General features: G+C 43.8%; 1 protein-coding gene across 1 annotated transcript in view; it reads right to left on the reverse strand.

Moving 5' to 3' along the window:
* The window catches only part of rfwd3 (ring finger and WD repeat domain 3), a 40,473-nt gene extending 35,789 nt beyond the window's left edge, over window positions 1–4,684 (reverse strand). Inside the window, exon 1 of the mRNA XM_034177335.1 lies at window positions 4,465–4,684. The gene's annotated coding sequence lies outside the window, so the exon portion shown is untranslated. The remainder of the gene's footprint in view (window positions 1–4,464) is intronic.
* Window positions 4,685–4,884: the final 200 nt, after the last annotated feature.

Below are 4,884 nucleotides of genomic sequence, written 5' to 3' on the forward strand. Positions count from 1 at the left end.
TTAACCTATTGTATAAACTTTTGCAATATAACTCTTGCAATGTACAATATGCGCACCCCTGTGGCCATAGAACATATATACAAGGCAGAGGGTCGGCAGCAGCAGCAGCGTTAGAGTATTAAGAAGGTGACAATGTGCATGTAGTCCAATGTTCAGAGTTTGGTGGTGGATGCTGAACTGTTCAACAGTCTGACAGCATTTGGGTAGAAGCTGTTTTTCAGTCTGGATGTTTTTGCCCGGATGCTGCACAGCCTCCTTCCAGAGGGAAGGGGTGTGAACAGACTGTGCGCAGGGTGGGTGGAGTCTCGGGGGATGCAGGCGGCTTTGTCTCTACATCTGGAGATGTAGATGTCCCCAGTGGGTGCTAAGCTGCATCCGATGGTCCTCTATGCAGACTTCACCACCCGCTGCAGCGCTTTCTTCTCCACCACCATACCACACAGGGAGGCAGCAGGACAGGACACTCTCCACTGCACAGCTGTAGAAGGCCCCGAGGACCTCAGTGTTCAGTCCGGCCCTTCCCAATTTCCTCAAAAAATAGAGACGTTGGTGGGCTTTCTTGATGACAGCCGTGGTGTCGGTGTGCCAGGTGAGAGTGTTGGAGAGGTGGACTCCAAGATACCCGATGGAGGAGACGATCTCCACGGCTGTTCCACTGATGTAGAGGGGGGAGGGGGTGGTGGGGGCTGACCTGCGGGAGTCAACAACTATCTCCTTGGTCTTCTGGGTGTTGAGGATGAGGCTGTTGTCTCTGCACCACCTTGTCAGGTTCTCCACTTCTCGCCTGTATGCTGTCTTATCCCCTTGGCTAATGAGCCTGATCACTGCTGTATCGTCTGCAAACTTAACAAGATTATTCTTGTGTTGGGCTCTGTGGTCGAAGGTCATTCAATGTGTACAGCTGTGAACTGACCACAAAACCCTGGGGTGAGCCAGTGTTCAGGATGATACTGGAGGATGAGGTGGTGTTGATCCTGACACTCTGATGATGAGAGAGGTCTGTAATTTTCAACATAGGTACACTTCAACTATGAGAGACAGAATTAGAAAAAAAAAAAAAATCCAGGAAATCACATTGTAGGATTTTTAAAGAATTTATTTGTCAATTATGGTGGAAAATAAGTATTTGGTCACCCACAAACAAGCAAGATTTCTGGCTCTCACAGACCTGTAACAACTTCTTTAAAAAGCTCTTCTGTCCTCCACCTGTTACCTGTATAAATGGCACCTGTTTGAACTCGTTATCTGTATAAAAGACACCTGTCCACAGCCTCAAACAGTCAGACTCCAAAGTCAACCATGGTCAAGACCAAAGAGCTGTCGAAGGACACCAGGAAGAACATTGTAGATGTGCACCAGGCTGGAAAGAGTGAATCTACAATAGTCAAGCAAGTTGGTGTGAATAAATCAACAGTGGGAGCAATTGTAAGAAAATGGAAGACATACAAGACCGCTGATAATCTCCCTCGATCTGGGGCTCCACGCAAGATGTCATCCAGTGGGGTCAAAATGATCATGAGAATGGTGAAGAGAAATCCCAGAACTACATGGAGGGACCTGATGAAGGACCTGCAGAGAGCTGGGACCAAAGTAACAAAAGCTACACACTACGCAGAGAGGGACTCAAATCCTGCAGTGCCAGGCGTGTCCCCCTGCTTAAGACCGTACATGTCCAGGCCCGTCTAAAGTTTGCCAGAGAGCATATGGATGATCCAGAAGAGGATTGGGAGAATATCATGTGGTCAGATGAAACCGAAATAGAACATTTTGGTAAAAACTCAACTCGCTGTGTTTGGAGGAAGAAGAATGCTGAGTTGCATTCCAAGAACACCATATCTACTGTGAAGCATGGGGGTGGAAACATCATGCTTTGGGGTTGTTTTCCTGCAAAGGGGACAGAACGACTGATCCATGTTAAGGGAAGAATGAACGTGACCATGTATCATGAGATTTTAAGACAAAACCTCCTTCTGTCAGTGAGAACATTGAAGATGCAACATGGCTGGGTCTTCCAGCACGACAATGATCCTAAACACACCACTCGGGCAACGAAGGAGTGGCTCTGTAAAAAGCATTTCAAGGTCCTGGAGTGGCCAAGCCAGTCTCCAGATATCAACCCCATAGAAAATTTGTTGAGGGAGTTGAAAGTCCATGTTGCCCAGCAACAGCCCCAAAACATCACTGCTCTAGAGGAGATCTGCATGGAGGAATGTACCAAAATACCAGCTACAGTGTGTGCAAACCTGGTGAAGACTTACAGGAAACGTTTGACCTCTGTCACTGCCAACAAAGATTATGTTACAAAGTACTGAGTTGAACTTTTGTTATTAACCAAATACTTATTTTCCACCATAATTAAATAAATTCTTTAAAAATCCTACAATGTGATTTCCTGGAATTTTTTTTTTTTCGCTTTGTCTCTCATAGTTGAAGTGTACCTATGATGATAATTACAGACCTCTCTCATCTTTCTAAGTAGGAGAACTTGCACAATCAGGGACTGACTACTTTTTTACCCCACTGTGTGTGTGTGTGTGTGTGTGTGTGTGTGTGTGTGTATATATATATATATATATATATATATATAGCTTTCTGATGATTCCACAAAAGGTATAAACTTTGATTAAGGAATGATAATTTTTATAATTGAGTATTTGTCTTATGAGTAAGTGAGAATAGAAGTGAAGAAAGTAATAAAAGAAAGAAAGAAAATAAATCAAATAGCTAATCATAGCAGGCATAGATTATGAGGGATCAATCTTGCATAATCCGAAGAACAAAAATAAGTAAATGAGAGAATCAGTTTAGTTATTACTTGAAATTGTTGACGTTCTAATAAGCTAATTTTTTTTTTAGCTAAGTACACAGAAAATTCACAAGGGGTGTCGATAAGGGATCGGATGGATAAGTGGAATCGATAGATAAAATCTTATCAATACCCATCCCTACTCGCACCCATCTTGTGTTTTTTAAGAGCTGACGTAACATGTGAATTTCTCCACTGTGAGATCAATAAAATCTTATCTTAATTTGCGGTCTGCATAAGCTGGGAGTGGCAAGATGGCCGCTGGTTTGCTTCAGCGGACTATGCAGTGTGTGGGCCAATGGGCGATCCAGTAATATATTACAGATCAGTGCGCCCCCTAACAGGAGCAGCTGAAAGAAGACAACCTCTCGCAAACTACCTGCAGTACCTTCACAGTCCACCAGATGGCCGCGCCCATATACTTTGGAAACAGCAGCACTAAATCAATTTGTTCTCCTCTTCCTGTGGCTCAGTGTCAGCAGCTATGTCGTGTGTCGATCACAGTCTTGAGAAGCAGAATAAAAATATATGGTGATTTGTAAGATAAATGCACAGCAACCAGCTGTTCCGTAGTAAAATAAAATGCATCAGCTGCTGACGCACGTGTGAATATTTACACTTTTTTTATGTTTCATGAAGTCTTGGTATATTCTTTCCTTTTCGTCCTCTGTCTTCGCAGTCCGGTTTACATGTGCAACTCTGAAGTGCTGTACATGCGGGGCAAGCTGAAAGTTCCCCTGTCCATACAGTGCCCGTCGGATATCTTTAAACTGTAGCTGGACAATGTGGTGGATTTTTTTCAATTAAGTCACTGATCTTCTCGGGCTTCCAGTTTACCTCCATTTTGAGTATATATGGTTCATCACACCTTTGTGTTACTTGAACTCTGCTCTACACTGAACACTTCACACCTCCTTTGATGGGGATAATCCACAGAGTTCTCTGACACTGTAAGGGATTATACTAAAATTAGGTAAACAAGAATTAACTTTAAAGGGAAAATTTTGAATTTTTTTTTCACTCTCTCATATATTTTATTCAACCAGGTGAGCTTCAAGGCCCTGCTAACATAATTTTATTTCCTGCCTATTAAAGTGATGTTGAAAATAAAGATTACTGCAACTGATGGCAAAAAATTGCATTTTTTATTACTATATTGATAATCATTATTGTGTGGACTGCTCTGGTCTGCACTGGACGGTTCTGGACGGTAGATAAACGCGAGGCAGCGAGTTTGAAGCAGAACACCGGCCTGGTGGAGCTTCCAACGGCTGCGACCACAACTCGAGACCGAGGTCGAGCGCGGGCCTCCGAGCGAAAACGGACAACGACCGTTACACAAAACCACAAGGAGCAAACGATCCTCAGGCAACCATGGAAACCTTCGTCCAACAGACGAGCGTTCAAATCATTATGACGGTAAAACGTCACTTCTATATTATGAGTTACGACGTTAACTGCTTGGTTATTTTATTTAGTAAGACAAAGTACTACAAACATAAAATGAACATTTAATTACCCGGATAACAAAATTGAGTATAAAAACTTTTCCACTGTGGTCCGTAAACTCGGATGACAAAACAGAAGAAAATAGAACCACAGACGCTCGACAGTAGCTGTGCTAAGCTAAGCTAATGCTAACGAGAGAGAACACCTACCGGCAGAAAAGGATCTAATAGCCGCTGATCCCGACTTGATATGGCGCAACAAACACCAGCATGACTCCGTGACAAACACCGAGTATGTGTCGCTGCGGTGGTTTACAAATTACAATCATCCAGTTTAACATCGAAGCGCCAAAAACAACAACAACAACATAAGAACTACAGCGAAGCTCGAATCTCCCCGCGCCAAGCCCCTCGCCCCGCCCACATAACAGTGACGTCTACAACTACTCTTCGTCTGATGGATTTAGAGAGGCTTGGAAACCGGAGAGGGGCATTACCGCCACATACAGTACTGGAGGGCGCACAGCAAACTTTCAGGGAGGAAAAAACCTCTATGGGAACCATCCCCTTATCGTGGTGGAGAGGTTTGTGTGCCGCTATGAACCTGACAGCTGTGTTGTCTGGAGCCTT

This window comes from Thalassophryne amazonica, chromosome 8, assembly GCF_902500255.1.
Source record: "Thalassophryne amazonica chromosome 8, fThaAma1.1, whole genome shotgun sequence".
Classification (NCBI taxonomy): Eukaryota; Metazoa; Chordata; class Actinopteri; order Batrachoidiformes; family Batrachoididae; genus Thalassophryne; species Thalassophryne amazonica.